The sequence below is a fragment of the Adiantum capillus-veneris genome, chromosome 16 (assembly GCF_014529385.1).
Source record: "Adiantum capillus-veneris isolate H3 chromosome 16, ASM1452938v2, whole genome shotgun sequence".
Classification (NCBI taxonomy): Eukaryota; Viridiplantae; Streptophyta; class Polypodiopsida; order Polypodiales; family Pteridaceae; genus Adiantum; species Adiantum capillus-veneris.
In genome coordinates this window covers 135555787-135581704 of record NC_140946.1, presented here as the reverse complement: position 1 = coordinate 135581704, position 25918 = coordinate 135555787, and the positions used below count along the sequence as shown (strand labels likewise).

The 25918-nt window shown below is 42.6% G+C and overlaps 1 pseudogene; it reads left to right on the top strand.

The window, feature by feature from the left end:
• Nucleotides 1-20164: 20164 nt before the first annotated feature.
• On the top strand, nt 20165-20674 carry LOC147439924 (oxygen-evolving enhancer protein 1, chloroplastic pseudogene; annotated as a pseudogene).
• Nucleotides 20675-25918: the final 5244 nt, after the last annotated feature.

Sequence of the window (25918 nt, the reverse complement as noted above, 5' to 3'; positions counted from 1 at the left end):
AAATTATGCCAGTCGTGCGATTTCAGTCCTGACAGTTGATCGTCATAGGTGAATGCTGTCTTGAAACATCGCATATATCCTGTTGGCGTCCTGAACTCTAAAATCACCCTTTTAACTTGTCGCTCTTCGTTTTTTAGCAATACCCATGGCGCTCTTGGAAGTTTTATTTGGCCAGCTGCATTGGTGAAAGGCCACAGCTCTGGCATCTTTCCAACTGACTGCAAATCATCTCGTGAAGCTCGATTGTCTTTCATTCCCATGATTGTCTTCGAGAGGAGCTCTCCCACATTCTTGAATATATGCATTCGATCCAGCAAATGTTTAATTAGTAGATCACCCCAGTACGACAACGTATGGAGAATGGACAAAAGTTTCATTCCTGGAACAGGTTGCCCCTCATGTTGCTCCCATCGGCAACGCCACTCTTGTACATGCATAGGACGACATTCGATGCAACCAAGCTGACCTTCGCGCAAGTGATGTCCATCTGGAAGATGACGATGGTGGACTTGATAAATTGTCTTTCGAAGAGAGGTAGAATAGCGCACATCCAAGGACTGCCCGCAAATTGGACATGCATTGTATCCCGAAGTTGTTAGCCCTGCATATATTAAAGCATGAATCAGGCCAAGGCAAAGTGCTTGCGAATAGCGAGAATTTTGTAAATCAAGAACCATTACCAGAAGCTTCTCCGTATCTTGGCCAATCATGCATAGTCCACATAAGAAGTCCATGGATCCTTGCATGCTGTTGTCCTAGTGGTTCAACCGCATTTGCTATGTCGATCCCATGCCAAAACTCTTGGAGCTCGTCAACTAGTGGAGCTAGATAAACATCCATTTTTTTTGCCCTGAACTTACTAGGTACAATCAAGCTTAATATCAAATGACCCTTCTTGATGGCAAGCCATGGCGGGAGGTTGTAATTGATAAGGCACGCATGCCAAGTGCTCCATGACGACCTTCTCAAGCCAAATGGATTGACTCCATCCATTGCCATGTCCAAACGCAAATTGCGTGGTTCACTCTTAAAACATGGCCAGGTATCTTCAATGTGCCTCAGGACTTTGTATCAGCAGGCACCCTAAATGTTGCGTCAGTGGATCTATTCATAGAATGCCACCGCATCAACTTTGCAATGGAACCACAATGAAACATTCTTTTTATCCTAGAAATAATAGGGAAATGCCGCAACACTTTAGCTGGCACTGTCTTGCCAACTGCATCTTGTTTGTAGCGCATTTCTCCGCACTTAGGACACGACAGACAATGTGCGAATTCATTGCGAAAAAGAATGCAATCATTTGGACATGCATGAATCTTATTGTAGTCCAAGCCAACTGAGGTCAATAGTTGCTTTGCATCTGGCTTGGAGGGGGGTATTTCATTGCCATCCGGGAGAAGTTTCTCCCGCAACAACCTGTTTAAGCCACATTAAATTAAAAAGCTCTCCAAGCACGTCACCGTTGCAATCAAAAAATGCCTTTTATAAATTACGTACCTAAACAAAGCAGTGACGCTTGCATCTGACCACCCGTACACTGACTGAAGATTCAAAAACGCCAGACAAGTACGAAGAGTCGATATTTTGGCGCCTTCATAAATTGGTTGACGTGCCAACTTCCTCAACATGTCTTCAGGAGATAGACGCACGGCTTCTGGTGTTGCTTCGTTAGCGTTCTCCTCACTTGTCTAAAAGAAGGCATCCAGCATCTCCTCCATGCCGTCGTCTTCTGTCTGAAAGTATTTTCTGCTTCCATCCTTGGCTCTATATTGGTCAGACCTTCACGCATAATCCTTTTTCTCTCTCTCTCTCAGATGTAGGTGCTATGTCGCGAAAATCAATGCCCGTTCCATAAGAGTCGTATCGTAGATTTTGTACGGTTTCTTTAGCAAACTCTCCGTACTTGTGCACATGCTCATTACATATCCTATGCTTGCGCAGGATTTGATACTTTTAGAGCATGCACGAGCATGCAATCTTTTCCTCCATGTTAGTTGATGACGTTGCCATCTACAATGATTATGAATGTTGTTTTAATATATATACTTCTCACAATGTAAACTACCTCGCATTCTCTAGTCTTGCCCAATCTCCATACACCTTGGTCCAGAGGTGTACGGAGATCAGGACCACCGGGTCAAAATCTGTCTTTATTGGTTAAATCCTATATGGGTAGACCATACGTGCACTCCCAGGTGCACATGGAAATGCATGTAGCAAGCAAAACCCCTTTGCCTCTTTTAGTTCCATAGTTTCTTCAACATCCTACGGCTACCTATGGGTTGTGTAGTTGACGTTAATTCAAACCCATTTACCTACGGCTTGCCATACACACTCTTGAAATTGCTTTAAGACATAGAAGCCAATTCCGAAGCTCGTTTGCGTTTTTCCGTAGAAAAACGCAACCGGATTTGACCTACGGCTTGTGTATTTGGCGTTATTCTATCCGTTTGACCTGCGGGTTGCCATATGCGCTCTTGACATTGCCTAAAGACTACCTAATCGTCCACAGATGGTTTCAGAAGGCAGAGAAGCCATTTCCGAAGTCCGTTTGCGTTTTTCCGTAGAAAAGCGCAACCGGATTTGACCTACGGCTTGTGTATTTGGCGTTTCTACTATCCGTTTGACCTACGGCTTGCCAAACGTGCTATTCACATTGCCTAAAGACAACCTAGTCATCTACGGATGGTTTCAAAAGGCATAGAAACCATTTTCGAAGACCGTTTGCATTTTTCCGTAGAAAAACGCAACCGGATTTGACCTACGGCTTGTGTATTTGGAATTTCTTCTATCCGTTTGACCTACGAGTTGCCATATGCGCTCTTGACATTGCCTAAAGACTACCTAATCTTCTACATATGGTTTCAGAAGGCATAGAAGCCATTTCCGAAGTCCGTTTGCGTTTTTCCATAGAAAAACGCAACCGGATTTGACCTACGGCTTGTGTATTTGGCGTTTCTTCTATCCGTTTGACCTACGGATTGCCATACGCCCTCTTGACATTTCCTAAAGACTACCTAATCGTCTACGGATGGTTTCAGTAGGCATAGAAGCCATTTTCGAAATCCGTTTGCATTTTTCCGTAGAAAAACGCAATCGGATTTGACCTACGGCTTGTGTATTTAGCGTTTCTTCTATCCGTTTGACCTACGGCTTGCCATACATGCTCTTGACATTGCCTAAAGACTACCTAATTATTGGGGTATAAAGCCCAATGTGGTCGCCCAGGTAAGTGGGCAGACCGCCAGGTATGTACACATATTCATTTGTAAAAACCTAATAAGAACTCACTATGCTCTACACATTATAGTAGAGCGAGTTCACCATATCGTCGTTCTCTTCTTCTCGCACTCTCTCTCGCGTCGCACTTCCGCTCATACTCCTTCAACTGGTATCAGAGCTCAAATCGAGGCTCGGGGCAGCACTGCAGGAGGCTAGAGTCACCAGCTCAGATTGGAGTGAAATTCGACAGGCGAAGACACGGCCCCAAATCTCGTTGTCAAAATTTCATTCTGAGGTCATCTCGGCCACCGTTCGACTTCGACAAAGGTTCGCAGGCCATTTTCGACTACGTGGTCTCGACGGGTGCAAATCCAACTCTGCAAATTTGGGGTTTTCGGCCTACGACTGCAGGTGCTGAGGATATCGACACTCCCAGAGTGTTGAATTGTGGCTGTCTACACATCGAAGGACAGCTCACAGTTCTTGGAGACGTGTCACATACGACACGGGCGTATCTACACACAGACTGTAGGCGACATCCACTAGTTCATCAGGTAGCTTGTGTTTGCTGCTTGATATTCCAGATTTCATCCTTACATTGCAGGTACTTCCACATGGGATGTATTGTCAGAGATGATGTATGTCTGTTGAGGGTTTGCTGGCTGTGAGTCACGCAGCAAACAACCGCCGCAGCGGTTACAACATACAGTGGGAAATTTGTGGATGTATGACTTTGTGGGAAGTCTATGTACTGTCAGATTTACTACAGCCTTTGTTGAGGGTCGAGTGAGGTTTTATTGAGCTGGGGGATTCTCGAATGTTGAGATCCTTTCGGTGATACAGGTCTTGGAGCGATCCCTCGAGCACCCTTAGATAGGCTGCTAGGATGTATTGACTATGAGTTAGACAGTTGGGATTGCATCTTTGCTTTACTGCCGTTGAGGCATTGTCGCAGTCTATGCTTACAGGACAGTGACAGGACAGTTAGAGACAGTACAGGTGCAGGACACGTTTACCCACAGCTTACAGTGTCAGAGAGACAGTGTTTTTTGAGCTGTTTTTTGGTCTGTTTTTAGTACACCAGAGCCATTTTACAAAGGAGACTCTGCCAAAATCTCTGCAAAATCTGAAGCTTTCTTGGTTCATTTGACAGGTTGATATTGGTTCAGAGGTCAGTTTACAGGGGAAACTCTGCCGAATTTTTCCCAGGAAAGTAAACTACTGTGAAGCGTAGCTATGGATGGATCACAGGACACTGCTCTTTACAATATCAAGAAGCTGGATGGAACCAATTTTCCATTGTGGAAGAAGCAGATTTGGCACGTATTGGTACAAAAGAAGCAGATAAAACCTATAAAGCTCAAGGGGATAAAACCAGAAGATATGGACGAAGATGAATGGAGCAAAATGGATGAATTGGCACTTTCTACCATTATGCTGACTTTGGCAGAAAGCGTTTACTTCAATGTAGTAGACAAGATTTCGGCTTATCAAGCATGGTTAAAGCTGAGTGATCTTTATCAGAAGTAGAGTGCAGCTTCACAGGTATACTGGCTTAAGAAGCTTGTTGACTTGAAGATGAAAGAAGGGACACCTATGTCCAATCATCTGAATGAATTCAACACAATCTATAGTCAGTTGTCAGCTCAAGGTGTCAAGTTTGATGAACCTGTTAGAGCTATGTTCCTGTTGATCACATTGTCGGAAAGTTGGGACACTTTTCGCACAGCTTTGAGTAATTCTGCACCTCCAGATGGTTTGAACATAGCAGGTGTAGAAAGAAGTCTGCTTAACGAAGAAACCAATAGAAAGACAATGGACAAAGGCAAAGGAACAGCCTTAGTTGTCAGGGGAAGGACCAAAGAAAAGTACAAAGGTGGAAAGAGGAATCAGTCTCGTAGCAAGTCCCGCAGTGGTAAAGTCAAGAGTGACATAGAATGCTACCATTGTGGCAAGAAAGGTCACATGAAAAGAGACTGCAGAGAATGGAAAACAGAAAAAGGCAAAGAGAAAGTTGAAGACCATGGTGAGAAGAACAAGTCCTCAGTGAAGATTCAAGAAATAAATGTGACAAACACTATTGCAGAGGATGACAGTCAAGTGTCAGGAGACATCTACTTCTTGAATAATACAATGGACTCAGCTCTTCTTATAGCATCTGATGGAAATGCACTGAGTGACTGGATTATAGACTCAGGGGCATCACTTCATGTGTCTCCAAACAACGAGTGGTTTACCTCTTATGTGACCACTAAAGATCATGTTCGGCTAGGCAATGGGCAGACATGTGAGATCTTAGGTGTTGGAGATGTTCAATTGAAGTTTCAGAATGGCTCTTCTTTCACACTGAAGAATGTGAGACATGTTCCCGCAATTACAAAGAGCTTGATCAACACAGGTTTACTTGATGATGCTGGCTACGTCACCACTTTTGGACAGAACATGTGGAAGATATCCAAGGGTTCTATGACAGTAGCACATGGAGTAAAGTCTGGAGGACTTTACATGATTTATGTATCAAATGTCTCTAAAAATGTAATCGATGTAACCGAGCAGCCGAACGTTTCTTTGTGGCATAGCCGGTTAGGACATATGTCCAAGAAGGGAATGGAAATCTTGTCTCGTTCTGGTTATTTGCCTGGCTTTTCATTTAATGATTTTGAATTCTGTGAACATTGTCTGTATGGTAAGCAAACACAGTAGCCACATAAGCATAGAAGCAGTAGAAGAGATACACAGTTGGCACTTGTTCATAGTGATTTGTGTGGACCTATGCCCAACCTATCTCTAGGGGGAGCTTCTTACTTTATGACATTTATAGATGATTAGTCGAGGAAAGTATGGGCTTACTTTCTCAAGCACAAGGATGAAGCGTTTAGTGTTTTCAAAACGTTTGTGACACTTGTGGAGAATCAGAGTGGCAAGAAGCTTAAATGCTTACACACTGACAATGGTGGAGAGTATGTTTCAAAGGCCTTTCCGGAATTTTGTGAGTCAAAAGGTATAAAATGTGAACTTACTGCTCCTTACAATCCTCCTCAAAATGGTGTTGCTCAGAGGATGAATAGGACCATACAAGAGAAGGTCAGAAGTATGTTGTGTAATGCACAGCTGCCAAATGGGTTTTGGGCTGAAGCTGTATCAACAGCTGTTCATCTTGTAAATAGATCTCCTAGCAAGGTTTTGCAAAAGGATTCACTGCCAGAGATGGTATGGTCAGGCAAAATGCCCTCATACAAGCATCTCAGAGTCTTTGGTTGTGAGGCATATACTCACGTTCCAAAGGAATTTAGGAACAAACTTGAGCCAAAGAGTAGAAAGTGCATCTTTCTAGGCTATGGTAATTCTGGTGAGATGGGGTACAAACTTTGGGATCCCAAATCCAGAAAGGTTGTCCACAGCAATGATGTTCACTTTAATGAATCCAAATATCATTCTAAACCAGAGAGGGTTGAGGAGATTAGAAGAGTTGTTTTCCAAGAAGATGGACCTACACGTGCAAGACAAAATGTCAGGGCTCAAGAGGAGCAAGGACAGAATAGAGTGGAACCACAGGTTGTGGCTGAGCCTGAGCCACCTATTGTGCGTAGATCTGGACGTATCACGCGACCTCCTGATAGGTTTGTTCCATCTATGAACTATGTCATGTTGACTGATTGCAATGAGCCTTCATGTTACAAAGAAGCAGTGCAAATGAAGGACTCCGGGAATTGGCAATTGGCCATGCAGTCAGAGATGACAGCTCTGCATAAAAACAAGACATGGAAGCTAGTTAAATTACCATAGGGCAAAAAGGCTCTACCTTGTAAATGGGTTTACAGGTATAAGATCACCGCTCATGATAGTCAGCCAAAGTGCAAAGCAAGGCTTGTTGCCAAGGGCTTTAAGCAAGAACAAGGCATTGACTTTGATGAAGTCTTCTCTCCGGTGGTCAAGATGACTACATTGAGATGCTTTCTTGCATTGGTTGCCATATTAGATTTGGTGTTGCACCAAATGGATGTCAAGACAGCGTTCTTGCATGGTGATTTAGATGTGGAAATTTACATGCAGCAGCCAGAAGGGTTTGTTGAGAAAGGCAAGGAAAATTGGGTATGCCAGTTGTTAAAGAGTCTTTATGGCTTAAAACAATCACCGAGGGCATGGTACCATAATTCCACAAGTTTATGATTTCTCAAGGCTACAAACGTAGTAAGTTCGATCACTGTCTATATACAAAGAAGGCTGAGGATGGTAGTTGGCTGATCCTTATTTTGTATGTGGATGACATGTTGATTGCTGGCAAGCACTTGGAAGAAATTTCAGCTTTGAAGTCAAAGATGGAAAAATCGTTTGACATGAAAGACATGGGTGAGGCAAGTCATATACTTGGTATGCGCATTGAGAGAGACAGATCAAAGAAGTTGATTTGGTTATCTCAAACAGAGTATATTGACAAGGTTTTGCAACGTTTCAATATGGAGAAGGGAAAGGCACTGAGTGTTCCATTGCCACCATATGTGAAACTTAGCAAACAAGATTGTCCTGTGTCTAAGGAAGAACAGGCTGAAATGGATAAGATTCCATATGCGTCTGCAGTGGGTAGTTTGATGTATGCAATGATTGCTACTCGCCCAGACATTGCATTTGCAGTGGGAGTAGTAAGTCGATACATGTCAAACCCAGGCAAGAAACATTGGGAGGCAGTGAAAGGAATATTGAGATACCTGAAAGCTACAAAGAGTATGCGTATATGCTATGGGAGTCAGGAGCTAAGTGTAAAGGGTTTTAGAGACTCAGATTATGCAGGTGACTTAGACAACCGAAGGTCTACGTCAGGGTATGTCTTTACATTGGCTGGTGGAGCAGTATCATGGCGTTCTAGATTACAAGATTGTGTTACTCAGTCTACTACAGAGGCTGAATATGTTGCAGCATCAGAGGCATGCAAAGAATCAATTTGGCTTAATCGACTAGTAACAGACTTGGGAATCAAAGAAGAGATGCCTGTGTTATATTGTGATAGTGAAAGTGCTATACAATTGGCTCGCAATCCAGTTTATCACTCAAAGACAAAGCATGTGGATGTGAAGTATCATTTCATCAGGGAAATGCTCGAGGATAAGCAACTTCAGCTTGTCAAAGCTCACACCACAAAAAATCCTGCTGATCTACTTACAAAAGGACTTTCCTCAGAGAGCTTTGCGCATTTTCGCAAGCAGTTAGGTGTAGGATAGTACATCACTTCTCTACATGTCTTGTATATTAGCTTGTATAGTAGCTTCTCTCACACTTAAAGTACCACATTGGACTTTAAGTGGGAGGTTGTTGGGGTATAAAGCCCAATGTGGTCGCCCAGGTAAGTGGGCGGACCGCCAGGTATGTACACATATTCTTTTGTAAAAACCTAATAAGAACTCACTATGCTCTACACATTACAGTAGAGCGAGTTCACCATATCGTCGTGCTCTTCTTCTCGCACTCTCTCTTGCGTCGCACTTTCGCTCGTACTCCTTCACTAATCGTCTACGGATGGTTTCAGAAGGCATAGAAGCCATTTTCGAAGTCCGTTTGCATTTTTCCGTAGAGAAACGCAATCGGATTTGACCTACGGCTTGTGTATTTGGCGTTTCTTCTATCCGTTTGACCTACGGCTTGCCATACGCACTCTTGACATTGCCTAAAGACTACCTAATCGTCTATGGATGGTTTAAGTAAGCATAGAAGCCATTTCCGAAGTCCGTTTGCAACCGGATTGGACCTACGGATGGTTTCAGTAGGCATAGAAGCAACCGGATTTGACCTACGGCTTGTGTAGTTGACATTAATTCAAACCCATTGACCTACAACTTGCCATACACACTCTTGACATTGCTTTAAGACTACCTAATGAACTAGGGATGGTTTTAGCTAGCTGTTTTAGCTGCTTAGTCCACACCTAGCAGTTTAGGATTCCATAATATGTTATTTTGTCATTTTGTTATTCTAACCTAGTATCAGTTTAGCACACTGTAACTTTCTGGTCTCATAGGTCACTTTGGCCTTTTGAAGAGTTAACATAACATTTCATTTCATTTATTTCTTTAATTTTAATTTTTTACGCAAACCATAACTCTCTCTCTCTCTCTCTCTAGTTTTAATTTCCTACGCACATTTTTCTCTCTCTTTAATTTCCTACATGCACGCACACTTCTCTCTTTCTCTCTCTCTCTCTCTTTAATTTCCTACATGCACACACACTACTCTCTTTCTCTCTCTTTCCTACACACACACACACACTTCTCTCTCTCTCTTTCCTACACACACACACACACCGCTCTCTATCTCTCTCTTTAATTTCCTACACGCACACACACTTCTCTCTTTCTCTCTCTCTCTCTCTCTTTCCTACACACACACACACTTCTCTCTCTCTCTCTCTCTCTCTCTCTCTCTCTCTCTCTCTCTCTCTCTCTCTCTCTCTCTCTCTCTCTCTCTCTCTCCCCCCCCCCCATCTCTGTCTTTCCTACACACACACACACACACACACCGCGCTCTCTCTCTCTCTCTCTTTCCTACACAGACACACCTCTCTCTCTCTCTCTCTCTCTCTCTCTCTCTCTCTCTCTCTCTCTCTCTCTTTCTCTCTTTCCTGCACACACACACACCTCTCTCTCTCTCTCTTTCCTACACACACACACACACACACACCGCTCTCTCTCTCTCTCTCTCTCTCTCTCTCTCTCTCTCTCTCTCTCTCTCTCTCTCTCTCTCTCTCTCTCTCTCTCTCTATCTATCTCTTTCCTACACACACACACACGATGTGGGGAGAGAGAGAGAGAGAGAGAGAGAGAGAGGGGTTAGGGGGGGGGGGGGGGGGGGGGGAGAAGAGTGCCATAATACCTCCCAGCAGGTTTCAGCCAAGATCTGAGAACGCGCGCGTTGGGGGCGAAAATGGCCCCTTCGCGCAGGTTCGGCTTTTTTCCCCCCAAATTACTTCTGTCGATACCTGCGTCGATATACGTATGGAAAAATTAACCTTTCGACGTGTATATCCACTAGCATATCGACGTAGATATCGATGCATATATTGATGGACGGTAAGTACGTCGATATAAACGTGGAAAGGCACGGGCGTCGATATGTAAAGCGTCGATAACTTTGGGTTATGTTGTAGTGATGAACAGATAACAAAAAGTAAAAACATGTAACTATGTGTAAATGTCGGTATATATATAATCATGAATATACATAAAACTAGCTACCAATACAAATCTATGAACTCTGTCCCTCAAGGCAAGGTCTCCCAGTCAACGGCCTCTCCCTCCTCCGTTAGCTATGTCAAAAGAGCTACAAGCCCATGCTTGTAGCGATACTTCTCCTCTCGATGTGTAGGAGGACGCTTCATTGCAAGTTCCTGCAAAACCAAACACGTAACAATAATATAAATATGAAAATAACACATATACATTTAGTTAATCAAAGCGTTTTTATGATACTTACAAACTCGTGGCGAAGCGTGTCGTATCCTCCACTCCCAAGGTGTGATAATCCAGCAAAATCTAAATGTGCTCTGGCTGCCTCTCTCTACTGCTGGAATCGCTCAGGATGCTCCGTCAGCTCTCTACCAATCGCTGTCCACTCCTCTGCGTCCAACCATGCCGGCTTCGTCTCATTGTTCCTGAATTTGTCTCTGGCCTTTGATCGACGATGTGACATGGTGCCAATCGCCACACCCAAGATCCAGTCATTCGAGACTGGATCGTATGCCTCTGCCGACCTGTACTCCCTATGAATGGCCTCAACGATGTATTTTTTCCTCTCTTGATCCTGAGCATCCCAATGCTCCATCACAAAATGGCGAAACTGCACTGTGCAAAGCTGTTGTATCCTCTGTCGCATGGCCTTCCCGGCCATATCCATGACTGCAGCTCCGTCTCTGGTCGTATACACCTTGCTAGGATCATGCTCATGTGATCCCCAAGGTGTACATGGTGTGCTCGCTGGTGAATTGTCTACTGAAGAGAGCGGTGGACGCGCTCTCGGTGGTGTGGAAGCATCGGTAGCACTGTCACCACAACAACCACCGCCTCTAGAAGAGACACGTGACGGCGCCTAGACCGTCTCGAAGAAGACCGGCCACTCCTCGGTGTAACTGGTACACTCGTCGGAGGTGTAGTGCTGATGGGACTCGGGGGCACACTAGTCAAGGGGGTAGGAGGCACACTAGTCCTAGGTGTAGGACGAGATGTACTAGGTCTGGAGGTGCCTACACCCCAAAGAGCCTGCGTCTGAGCAATCTGCTCAGGTGTAAACTGCGACAAGAAGCTACCCATCTGCTCGGGTGACATGCCGGCCGGAGTGACTGGGAAACTAAAGTCTGGAGAGTATGTATAGTCATCGTCGGCCATGGCTGCAAAATTTAAATTCAAAGAACAACAGAAATACGTCAATTCACTATTCGAAAACTTAAGCAATACAAATAACATAAAAAACAAAACTGTAACAAAAATAACTATATTTAATTGATGTCGCACAAGCAAATGCATTTGGATGGTAAGATTGTTCGTCGAAAAATACTTCTCCACCATACACATTGCTTCGATTGCATTCAAGCGAACTGCATCTATGATGTCTTTTCTTATCTCTTTTGACGAGATCCAACGGACTAGCTCACTAATTTTATAAATGGTACATCTGATGTCATCTGTTAGACAATATTTTATGGAAATTGGTAAGATAAACTATAAAAAATTGTGCCAATCATGCGACTTAAGACCACTAAGATTGTCATCTCTAGTAAAGGCCGTTTTCAAACATCGCATGCACCCAGTAGGAGTCTGGAAAGAAGATATGGTCTTCTTCACTTGTTTCTCTTCAGCACGACTCAAAACCTATGGACCTTTTGGAGTAGCATACGCTCCATTGGACTTTAGTCGAGGCCACATCTCTGGCATTCGACCCACAACATGTAGGTCATCTCTCTGAGCTTTTCTCTCCCTTTTTCAAGTAATAGTCTTCCATATGATCTCTCCCACATTCTTAAAAATGTGCATTGGGTGGAGCAGATGATTAATAAGCAAATCACTCCAGTACGGCAGTTCGTGAAAAATAGACAATCTCTTCATGTCGGATGGGTTAAAATCTCCACTTTGTAGCCACATGTTCTTCCAGTCACTCGCCTTTAGTGGATGCATGTCATGTTTACATATGTTTGGCCCACGTACCTCATGCCCTTCAGGCAAAAATCAACCATGCTCTTCGTAGACTGTCTTGCCTAAGTAATCAGAGTGGCGAAAGCCAAGTCGAGGACCACATTTTGGACATGCATGATTCCGAAAGTAGCTCAAGCCTGTAAACAGTAAAGAAAGAAATTAGCAGGGCACAATTAGCGATGATGCAGATTTGTATATAAGTTAAGGTTTCATGATACTAACCTGAACACTCACCAAAACTGGCCAATCGTGCATGGTCCACATAAGAATGCCTTGCACATGGGCATTTTGCCATCCAATCGGTTGGGACATGTCAACCACATCAATCCCTGACCACAATATTTGAAGCTCTTCTATAAGTGGTGCCAGATAGACGTCCATGTTCTTTGCTTTGTACTTTCCTAGGACAATGAGTGACAGTAATAGATGGCCTTTCTTGATAGCCAGCCATGGAGGAAGATTATAATTCACCAAGAAAATAGGCCATGTTCTCCATGATAAAGTGCGTAATCCAAATGGGTTTACTCCATCCATTGCTAACCCAAAACGGAGTGAACGAGGCTCCTCCGCAAATGTAGGCCATTGTTCTTATATGTGCTTCCATGCACGAGAGTCAGCAGCCACGCGCATCACATCATCCGTGGATCTAGTGTTGGTATGCCACATCATCAAAGATGCTATAGACTTGCTCCTAAACATGCTCTTTATTCTTGGAATGATAGGAAAGTGTCTCAGAACCTTTGCAGGGACATATTTGCCTTGTGTGTCCTCTCTATATCTGTTTGATCCACACTTGGGACACTGTACTAGATCTGCGTACTCATTTCAAAAGAGTATACAATCCTTAGGACATGCATGGATTTTATGATAATCCATGCCCAAGCTGGTAAGAATATTCTTGGCAGCAGGTCGGGAGGGAGGCATGTGATTGCCTTTCGGCAAAATTTACTCGTTTAGCAACTTGTCAATACATCACCAGATCAAAAGCCACGATTATTGGTTTGAATTTTGTGTCCATACTAAGCATAGAGTACATTTACCTGAAAAAGCTCTGTGACACTCGTGTCAGACCATCCATAAATAGACTGTAGATTAAGCAGTACCAAAGATGTACGAAGAACTAAAATGTTTGCACCATTGTAAAGCGGCATTCGTGCAAGTCTCCGCATCATCTCACCTTCTGGTCTCAACGTCACTCTCATGTCGTTGATGTGGACGTGATGACTGAGGTTGATCGACATTGTTTCCTTGGATGGTTTCTCCACCTTGGTTTTCAATAACCGGATCCATGTCAAAAAACGCATCCAACATTTGATCCATCTCAGCTTCTTGGAATGTGACATTCTTTGTTGGTGTGGTAGATTCCACTGGTGGTGGTTCATTTGGCATTCGTCTTCTCTGTGATGAAGTTAGAACAATATCTATTTGTGGGGATTGATCGAATGCATCCTCACCATGAGATCGAAAACGCAAATCTTATAGTTGCTCTGCAAGGAAGAGATCGTTGTTGCGTATGTGTTTTTCACATATCTTTTGTTTTTGAAAGATCTGGTGCTTGCATCGCACACAAGGACACGACATCCTATCGTCCATAATTGATCTGTGTCTGTCGTACAATAAATTAACAGTAAGGAGTATAGATTCTCTTTAACCTTGTATATATAAATAGTGTAAACTACCTCACATTCTCTAGTCATGCCCGATCTCCGCACACCTCGGTCTAGAGGTGCACCGAGATCAGGACCACCGGATAAATCATGTCTTTATTGGTCAAATTAAAGCCTATATTTGTGGGTGCAACATACGTACACACACACATACATGCTCTTCAAAAAATCCATGTAAATGGTCTGAAGATGGATTGTATTATCTTCGGATCCATCTTCTTTGTCTACACATTGTAAACTACCTCACATTCTCTAGTCATGCCCGATCTCCGCACACCTCGGTCTAGAGGTGCACGGAGATCAGGACCATCGGGTAAATCATGTCTTTATTGGTCAAATTAAAGCCTATATTTATGGGTGTAACATACGTACACACACACACACACGTGCTCTTCAGACAATCCATGTAAACGGTCTCAAGAGTTCTCGTTTTATCTTCGGATCCAGATTTGACCTACGACTTGTGTATTTGGCGTTTTTTCTGTTCGTTTGACCTACGGCTTGACATACGCGCTCCTGAAATTGCTTTAAGACTACCTAATGGAATACATATGATTTCAATACGTATAGAATCCATTTCCGAAATCCGTTTGCGTTTTTTCGTAGAAAAACGCAACCGGATTTGACCTACGGCTTGTGTATTTGGTGTTAATTCAAACCCATTGACCTACGGCTTGCCATACAAGCTGTTGACATTGATTTAAAACTACTTAATGGACTATGGATGGTTTCGATATGCATAGAAGCCATTTCCGAAGTCCGTTTGCATTTTTTCGTAGAAAACCGCAACCGGATTTGACCTACGGCTTGTGTATTTGGTGTTTCTTCTATCCGTTTGACCTACGGCTTGCCATGCGCGCTCTTGACATTGCTTAAAGACTACCTAATAGACTACGGATGGTTTTGGTAACCGTAGAATCAGTTTCCGAAGTCCGTTTGCGTTTTATCGTAAAAAAACGCAACCGGATTTGACCTATGGCTTATGTATTTGGCGTTTCTTCTGCCTCTTTGAGCTACAACTTACCATACACGCTCTTGATATTGCCTTAAAATTACTTAATGGACTACGGATGGTTTCGGTAGGCGTAGAATTAAATTCCGAAGTCCGTTTGCGTTTTTCCGTAGAAAAACGCAACCAGATTTGACCTACGGCTTGTGTATTTGTCGTTTCTTCTGTCCATTTGCCCTACGGCTTGCCATACGCGCTCTTGACATTGCCTAAAGACTACCTAATCGTCTACGAATGGTTTCAGTAGGCATAGAAGCCATTTCCGAAGTCCGTTTGCGTTTTTCCATAGAAAAACGCAACCGGATTTGACCTACGGCTTGTGTATTTGACGTTTCTTCTGTCCGTTTAACCTATGGCTTGCCATACACGATCTTGCATTTCCTTAAGACTACTTAATGGACTACGGATGGTTTCGGTAGGCGTAGAATCAGTTTCCGAAGTCCGTCTGCGTTTCTTCGTAGAAAAACGCAATCGGATTTGACCTATGGCTTGTGTATTTGGCGTTTCTTCTATCCGTTTGATCTACGGCTTGCCATACGCGCTCTTGACATTGCTTTAAGACTACCTAATGGACTACGGATGGTTTCGGTAGGCATAGAATCAGTTTTCGAAGACCATCTGCGTTTTTTCGTAGAAAAACGCAACCGGATTTGACCTACGATATAGAAGCCGTTTATGAAGTCCGCTTGCATTTTTCCGTAGAAAAACCCAACCGGACTTCAAAAACGGCTTGTATTTCGGGAGTTTCTTCTATCCGTTTGACCTATGGATTGTTATATGCCCCTGCCCAACTTTTCTTGAGGAGGAAGCTTGTCTCTAAGAGCAACGACGGCACTGTTGTTGCTGCCTAGAGGAATTTCATGTGTAAAGGTGAGAGTTGAGCTTCGAATGTATTTTGAGCTGGTCAAATGAAGTCAAAGAAGCTCAAGAGGAGTGCCACATGTCGGCCGATTATTAAAAATGCTAGAGGAGAGTGAGATAGAAGCTCTGTGGAGCGCTGTGATGGTTTTTTGAGCAAGGAATGAGCCACCATCTTTGCCTTTTGTGTTTTGTCGCTCCTCCCTTCTTCTATTCTGCTCTCATACTAGCCGCGGCGCCAACATAGCGTGTGTACGCCCGGGCCGCTGGTTCTTTGCACACACACACACACACACACACACACACACACACACACACAGAGAGAGAGAGAGAGAGAGAGAGAGAGAGAGAGAGAGATTATGTGTGCTTTACATGATGTCACTAAGAATGCTGAATGACAACAGTAAGATGCAAACGTTTACATTGGTCATGCAGGGCAAGGCCAAAGTGTGGTTCGAAGCACTGGAAGGCGAGCCAAAGTAAATGTGTCCGGCATTACGCACGAGGTTTCTGCATGACTTTCGCAAGGAAGTGTCTCCACTCGACATGGACATCAAGATGAAGGCTTTGAAGTAGAATGTGGGCGAAGATTTCAATGTGTTCTTGGATCATTTCGAAGCTTGTCTTTATTCTCTCTCTTTCCCTCTCTACCTCTCTTTCTCTCTCCCTCTATATCTATCTCTCTTTCTATTTATCTCTCTTTCTCTCTACCTCTATCTTTCCCTCCTTTCTTCGGCCTCTCTTTCCCTCCATCTCCTTCTTTACCTCTTTTTCTCTTTCCCGCTATCTACCTCTCTTTCTCTCTTTACCTCTAGCTCTCTCTCTCTATCTTTTTTTCTCTCCCTCTATCTTTCTCTACTCTCTCCTTCTCTCTATTTCTCTTTCTTTCTCTCTTTTTTCCTCTCCCTTTTTTTATGTTTAATTTCGTTTCTACTCTATTTTTTTTACTACTTTTTGTTAATGTATTTAAAGCTTTTTGTTCTATTTTTGGATATACAAAACCCTAAAACTAATTAACTTTAACCTTAAAATTAATTTCAAGAAACCCTAAAATACAATTAACAATAACAAATTTGAATATAAAATTAAATAACAATAACAAATTAAAATTAAACAACAATAACAATTTGAATTTTAAAATTAAATAACAAATTTAAATATAAAATTAAATAACAAATTTAAATTAATGTGTGTGTGTGTGTGTGTGTGTGTGTGTGTGTGCAATGAGATTGTGCACTCACATATACTCGTATGTGTGCACAAAGCTTCCGGAGTAGCTTCCACATCTGCAAAAGAAAACACACACACACACACACACATTGTGTTACACACACACACAAATAACCAAAAAACAAGGACAATAGGCTTACCTGCAGCAAGTAGAGAAGATGTGATGGTGTTTGCCCAAGCCCGTAGTAGTCCAAAGATGCAAATCTGGCCGCGAGTTGAGCGAAGAGAGAGAGAGAGAGAGAGAGAGAGAGAGAGCATGAGTTTTTGGAAACGCGCAGAAAATAAGCCCGCGATATCGTTTTTACCAGTCGGCGTCGGTACACGTTGCTCGATACGCGTCGATATACATTGCTGGATACGCGTCGGTATACACTACTGGATACGCGTCGGTATCTGCGTCGGTATTTGAAAATTGATTTTTTTTTTAAATCTGAGCTCCCTCCAGTATTGCCGATGCACATACCAACGCCCGCCAATGACGTCTGTAAGTTGGCGTCGGTATTCAAGTGATCTCTAGTAGTGTTAAGAAGCATAAAAAACACATGTCAAGATCCTCCCCATGTGGCCCTCATAATGTGCTTTAATCATATTGGATAGGCTTTAAAGGGGTCCAATGAGAATTTAGATGCATAAAAATAAGTAATTAAGTTCTTTCTCTCGAAGAGAAAAAAGAGGACATATGTCCAGATAATATAATTAAACAACACAGAAGAGAGAGAGGGGAGGGGGGGGGGGGGGGGGGGGGGGGGGGGGGGGGGGATATACTCTCCCACACACACACACACACTCTCTCTCTCTCATTATGTGAAGTGCAAAGAGCAAGACTTCCATCTCCTTCTCCAAGCTTGTTGAGAAGTGGAGAGCCTACACCAACACTCTTGGCTATGGAATACAAATCCAACCAAGAGCCATGCTTCAATGCTTAAGCTTTCCATCTTCTTCATCTTCATTACTATACTATTATGTTATGCTTATAGGTTAGCTTATAGGTTATGTTCTAAGCTAGGTTTAGATTAAAAGTTAAATTAAGTTATAAGTTAGGTTATAGGTTATTGGATAGGTTAGCTAAATTATAGGTTAGGTTTAGGCAACAAGTTAGGTCATATGTTAGGTTAGGTTACGTTATATGTTGTACGTAAAAAGTTACGTTATGTTATATGTTAAGTTAACTTATGTTTAGGTTATAGATGGATGTTGTGTTCGGACATTTAGAACTTCTGTACTTTTATATTAATCTAAACACTTATCGGTGAAACATCCAAACATCACCATATATCAGCGTCTAAACCACAACCCTCTAATCCTATTAGCAGACTGAAATGGTCAAGCGCTATACTAGTTGGATTTGGAGCGACCAAATCAAAAGTTGCCAAACCTAAGCGGATTTACATAGCCTACCATAACGCTCCAAATATAGTAATGTATTAGTGGCCAAAACAAAAGTCGTTAATCTAAAGCCGATAACCCTTAGCAGCTATCCCTAAGCAGAGTAAATGGCCTAACAATACCCTAATATGTTTTAGAGAGCTTTACCTTAGCGGCTTTACATATATAGTGTGCCCTAACCGTCCGAACACGGTGCGCCATCTATTAGCGGCAAAACCAGAATCCATAAAACCCTAAGCGGCTAGCCCTAAGCAGATTGAAATGGAAAAACGCTACACTAATCCAATTTGGAGTGGCCAAACCTAAGCAACTTTACATAGCACAACTTAACACTCCAAAATACGGTCATCTATTAGCATCTAAACCAACACTAGTCCTAAGACGCTAACCTTAAGTGGCTAGCCCTAAGCGGATTGAAATGGCTAATTGCTATCCTAATCCAATTAGGAGCAATCTAAGCAGGTTTACACACCATACCATAAGTTCTAACTGTCCGAACACAACGTCCATCTATTGACGGCTAAACAAAGATGACATGTGTACTTATAAGAATGCAAACGGACTTCGGTTATGTTAGGTTATAGGTTACGTTTAGGTTATAGGTTAGGTTAGGTTTAGGTTATAGGTTATGTTAGATTATAGGTTAGGTTAGAGCTAGCAACAAATAGTAGAAAAACCGCAAACGGACTTCGAAGATGATCATATACTTCAAAAACCCAAACGGACTTTGGTTAGGTTAGCCTATAGGTTAGGTTTACGTTATAGGTTATGTTAAGTCAATAGATGGACGTTGTTTAGTAAATTGTTATGACTTTCTGCATCTCGATTGTAAACATCCAGTAAGAAGTCTCTCTCTCTCTCTCTCAGCTGGTTTAGTAAATTGTTAATTTCGAGTGGGAAAAGAAATTGAACTGCTGAAGGGATTGAATTGCTGATGGGAAAGGGGGTTTGGATATTTGCCTTAATGATCTTTACCTACACACTCAACGCAACCTTATTTTGGGTAATGCCAAACGAGAGCATCTCTTCAAATGCGATCACATATGCTTGAATCTTGAAGGCATGATGACATTCCTAGTCAAGGGTTGTTAAAAAAAAACATTATGCTTGACAGTTAAAAAAAAACATTATGCTTGACAGTGCCTTGGTTGACATGCATGTCCGGAATTTTGTCGCTTGAAATGCATTGATTGTGGGATAGGCGCTACAAGGACTCGGCCAGAAATCTATGGCTTGTTGCTTTTAGGATGCGAAGCGAGGGCACTTATCACACTATGTAGAACTCCAATACAAGCAATGAAATGATGCAAAGCAACGGCACTACTCGCACTACGTAGGACTCCAATATGAGCAACGATGATATTTTTTGACAAGAGCTGCATGCTCGACAAGAGCTCCAAGAGCTTCTGCCAAATGTGGTGTTCTTAAGGAGATTTCTATTTGGAATGTTATCTCTTGGAACACACTGATTGTGGGAAAGCCAAAAAGCTCTCGACTGTTTCGAGACACACACACACACACACAGAGAGAGAGAGAGAGAGAGAGAGAGAGAGAGAGAGATTACACTCTTTAAGTGTGGAAGGCTCACATACTGCATGTGCAGGAGGGTGATAACCATGGCTGATTTGTCTCTGACCTCACGAGTGGCCCCTTCTTTCATCCAGCCTGCACGGGAGAAGAGATCCCTCTCTAGCTCGTTGTTGAAGCCATCACCTGTCCCAACTTCGTTTGGTGTCAAGGCATGTGTGAGGGTTTCATGCTCTCTTCAGGCTGACCTCGAGGAGTTGGCGTCCAAGTGCAGTGAGGCTGGAAAGGTTGCTATTGTGAGTCTGATCACCTCCGTGCTAATCGTCTTTGGAGCCAATGCAGAAGGCCCGCCAAAGAGGCTTTCCTACAATGAGCTAAAAGGTCTGACATACATGGAAGTCAAGGGAAATGGTAGTACTACCCAGTGTCCCATGATCAACGGTGGATCGGATGCCTTTGGTCTCAAGCCTGGCACATATCAGCTTAAGAAGTTGTGCTTGGAGCACGCCTCTTTGACGGTGAGAGCAGAGTCTCAGTTCAAGGGAGGAGTCCTAGACTTAAATTTGAGGAGGAAGATGGATCCACTATGTTGCAGTTAATGTTCACCTCCCCGGGGTTCATTTGTTGCACTCCCATCTCCATCTCCATCTCCATCTCCATTTGTTGCACTCCCATCTCCATCTCCATCTCCTCACGCCAGTTGCAACAGCACCACTTGAAGACATGAATTCCTCTGAAGCTGCATGCACCAACGCTACGTCGATGCTTGGTTTGTCTGTGATTGAGGCCAGTGCCATCGTCATCAACATTGCAGATGAATAAAAAATCATGCCACTAATCAACTGTGCTGGCTTGTCATCACCGACTTTTTTTGTAGGCGACATGTCACAAACTCGCCATACCGCATCAGAGCCATCCTATATAGCTTTCTTCCATTGAAATCCCTGCAAATTGGATGTAAAACAACTGAAACCTCTGTAGTTGATTTGCAGCTGTCCATGGTGTGAATCTCATTGAGGTCTACTATGTTGAGCCGTGCTGTTGCGGATGCTGATGGGAAAGCTGACCCCTAAAAACATCACGACACAAGGCATCTCATTCAGAAGCATGGGAAGATTCATATTTCGACACCTGATCACAACACAACGCCATCCTCAAGGAAACCAATCATCATCAAACGACATGAATTGGGCTATGCACTTGGGTGAAGAAGCTCAAAATATAGGACTAAAATCTCTTTTGAAAGAACAATGCTACAACAAATAGTGTTTTGCTATGGTAACAGCTCCTTTGTTACACCACTTTCTTGTTGGATGGTGTCTCCTCAGTTTTATTAATGCTACTAGGCTCGGAGGTTTGAGAGTGTAGGTGTCAAAGCACCCCTTGCAACAAATATCTCAAACGGATTTTCCAAGTCAAGAGTGAGTCCCTTAACACAACTCTCTCAAGCACCTTACTATATCTGCGCTTCATCCCAAGCAATAAAAATACACACGAAATGGCCTTAGGGCTATGCTTACCTCACCCACACGGGGCCCTGGCTTCATCACAAGTCCCCCCTCCCATGCTCGTTTTCAGGACCACCCCATCACAATGCCGAACTTTAGGACACCAAGTCCCTCTCTTTCAGCAAGTCCCAATCCCCTGTCCCTCCTATCCGCCTAGTGTCCAAAGGTTGCAAACAAACAAGAGTCAGCCTGCTCCGAACAGAAAGGCCCAAGGCTTCCACCTCCAAAACAGGAAAGTGGAATAGGAAGAGGATGATGGAAAGGGGAAGTTGTCCCTATGGAAGGACTACTAAGTATGTCTTTGTGGTGGAACACCAAGCCCCTCTTTGGCTTGCCTCTACCTAATTGCCCACCCCCTCCCACTCGTCCATCCTTCCCACTAAGCTGGCTCTGTCGCTTGCCATCTCGACTCGCCTCACCCCAATATAAGGAAACTGGCTACAACATAAGGTAGGAGAAAGAGTTGATGGCCGAGCAGAAAGAGATAGTGAAATTTTAAGAAGGGAAAATCTATCAAAAAGCACCCATAACTCTTTATATAGTGAACCTTCGACATAGAATATAAACTTAGGTCTTCTTCTCTTTAAGCTTAATCAATATGTCACATCTTCTGTATTTGTCTTAATCTGTGTTTTGTGTCTGGCAAGGATGACATATATTCACAAAAACGGAAGTTTCAATTGCGCGAGCGCAACTCCAACTCGACAACACTACAAGGTTCGTTATCTGTATCCAGCACCCTATGACTATGCATTTGCTTGGCGCAACACATAAACTCTATGGGGCAGGGCATGGCTTCCGTTTCTTATAATTTTTGGAGAGACCACAGTGCCAGCTCTCCACCATACTTTTGTATGGCACCTCTGCATGACGTGCACTGTATACTTTGCAGCTTGAGTCTATGACGTTTTATTGCAAGACGATATGTTTAACTATTCACATTGCTTTTTTGTAGCTAGCTTGACTCAAACATTGTCCTCCGGCTTGCACAATTGGATGACATTTGTACACGACTATCAGGTCGGTAGTGTAGTTTAGTTTTTATAGTTTGTTTATGCTTTTTGTATTTTTGAGTCTGTCAAATCTTCCTTAAGTTCAGTTTAGCCATATGTTTTTCTCACGAGTGTATGCTCAATTTCAATCATCATATCTATCTATATATCAGATATACATGCATTTCTTTTCTCACAGTTTGGCAGTTCAACCTAATATTGAAATAAAGGAAAATTGATTATGCTTGATTAAGAATAAGATGGAAACAATCTGCAAACAACTACCAAAGTAGGTTAAGTTACAACCCTTTTGCTCGATTCAATTATCCTCTTTAGTAGCCCTTTGTCGTATATGGAGCACTGTGGGACACAACTTGCTTCTTTCCAATGCTCATTATGTCCCAAGCTGAGCTATTATTGGTGCCTATCAAATGGTTCTATTCATTTTTCTCGTGTCACCACAACAAAATCCAAGGCGACAACAATCACATCCAACTAATCAAGTAACCAACTGCACTCCAAAATCTATCAGATTATGTACGGCAAAGGCCCACCAAGCAAGACTACTTCGTGTACGTGCTGGTCCCCGTTGAACATTAGTGGAATTACCTAGTCTCCCTAGAAATGCAAAAGTTTCAAACTCAAGGTCTTGAGTGTAGTTAGGCCCCTGTCACACTAGGACAGGCGGCCACATCACTTTTTTGAAGGCGGCCAGGCAATTGCAGTCACATTGGGCCATTAGTTAAACAATGCCCACATCTGACAATGAATTGCATGTAAGCCAAGTGGTAGAACGTTCACGTTCCATGCTGACCATGAGAATCCTTAATTTCTTGTTTGGACTTTGTACGCCCTAGATACGATCGATTTACCTTTCGGGCCATCGTCATATTTAGGTCAAAATTTGACATCTTCAATTTTCTTCAAATTGTTTTCGGGATTTCTCCTTGGTATGGCATTTTGATGTTTATCTTTGGAATTTCTGTTGCTTCTCTAGATTTTTCATTAGAAAATGCAAAAGAAAATCCAAAAAGTTACTTTAAAATTTGAAATAAATCCCAAAAAGTAGCAAAACTAAGGCAAAAATTATCCAAAATTAGGTAAAGTATTGTTGACAAAGAAAATAAGCTTTGCACTATATACTACATATTTAGGTCATGATTGGTCTTTTTTTAAAAAAAATTGGAATTTTGACCACGTTTGACCTTATCAATACATAGGCTAACTATGAAAACATAAATATTGGAAGTATATACAAGGGTATAGGGTTACTTTGGACCTAATATGATTGGATCCCCCTTTAACTACTTACGAGAATTATCTTTAGCATTTGTTGACAAAGATCAAATCACAATAGAATACAACAAAGTTTAAAATCAAAGTCAAACGGTGCTCAAAGTCAAAGTCAAACGGGTTTGAGGGTAAGAGGAGCCATGCCGCCACCAAAGGTGGCGCCGTTTTACTGGTAACAATAGAATGCAACAAAGTTTAAAATCAAAGTCAAACCCTGCTCAATAATAGATATAAGTCATTTTGTTATTGGGTTCCACATAGAATGCCTCCCCCCTCCCAAAAGTGTGTCCTCTTGGACGATTGACAACTGCCTGTGAGGTGGGATGGTAAGCCGAGGCTTACGACATTTGTCATGAAGGTGTTACTCCATGCCTGAAAAGTTTTTTTCCATGGAGTTTGAGTTGTAAATGAAGTATTTGGTCTTTCTTCATAGGGAGGTTGTAGAGCTCGTGAGTGATCGTGGATACTTGAGGCTTGGGTAGCTAAATCTATTTTGTGTTTGACATATGTGGCATGGTAGTTGTTCCGATTGGTGGGGCTTTGGGCTTTGGGCCCCAAATCCTCCCATGGTTTTGTTGTGCTTAAAGCGGGACTGTTGATATCCAAATTTCATATGTGGGATTTTTGGATCTGGTCCATGCTTGAGGGGCATGGCTATTTGCTCAAGTTTTGTAGGGCAATGTTGTTTTCTTTTTTCTGGAAGGGTGCAACTTTTTGCTCCTTTCTTGAAGGGCATGGATTTTAGACCCCATTTTTGAGAGAAAGGATGCAACCTTTTTGGGAATCCACATGAATGGTTTTCCCTTCTGTGTTTGAACCACTGCTTTGGGAATAATCCAGATCACCTGTTCCTTGCTTTCTTGCTTGGGTTCTTCATTTCAAGGTGGTTTGCATGTTTATGGCCTTGGGTTTACTAGTTCCGTTGTGGATTTTTCTGCATTTTTTATCCATTAGTAGGCTTGTCCTTCTTTGCATTTTGGACGCCATTCTTGCCTAACTTGATGACCTTGTTTTATAGGGATGGTTCCTTGGTCGTGTTGCTTTGACCATTGGCTATAGTCTTCATTGCATGGTCATTTTCAACAGATGATCCTTTGTTGTGACTCCAACGGATGTCTTCATTGGGTTAGAGAATGGAATGTCTTGAAGATCATTTGTATGGTGGATTTGCACTACTTCTTGTGACCAATAATTTTAAAATTGTATGTTTTTTGCCATGGCTAGCCAAGTAGTAGTTATTGGCGTGCCTTAGAATCTTTGACCATGTAAAATTTATGTGGATAAAACTTTGAGCCAATTTGAACACGTGTCATAGCTACTCCTTGTGCTCATGTTTGGTGACCTTTATATCTTTGATGGCATGATAGGTCTTGTGAAATTTTGTATTGGAAAGCTTGTTGTATAAGCTCAAGGAAATTGCATTCCCTTGGGCTCTTGAATCCACAAGTGCCCTAGCCAACACTTGATTGCTTCCCACCTTACCTTGAATAATTGAATCCACCCGATCTTCTTTCATCTCTGTTAGTGCCAGTGTGTTTATTTGCAACGGTCCTCCTTTGAGCTTATGTTGTAGTAGAAGTTTGTTTTTTGCAATGCGTTCCTTAGCTTCTGCTAGCGCTTCTTCTACCAATTTGGATTTCTCTTTTGCACGTTGCTTCTCCATATGGATCTTTTGCAACATCTTCTAGGCTAGTGACAAATGAAATTTCTTAATCTTGCATCCACTATTAGGCTTCTCTTCTACCTCCAATGTCGCATGCTTGACGACTCCACTTGGTGATAAATCTCTAATCACAAAGGGACCCATCCCTTGCTTCTCTAATTTTTTAGCATGTTCTTGCAAGGTATACACCAAGATGTAGTCCCCTGTTTTGAAATGCTTTGTATTTACATGCTTATCAAAAAACTCTTTCTATCTTTTTTTGCTTACATCGATGGTTTCTACCGCTTTGAGGTGTTGTTCATCTAATTTTTATAGATCATCTAGCCTTGAAGGAAGCTCATGCCCTATCCGCTCATATTTTTTTGCAATTTACAAGGTTGGGATTAA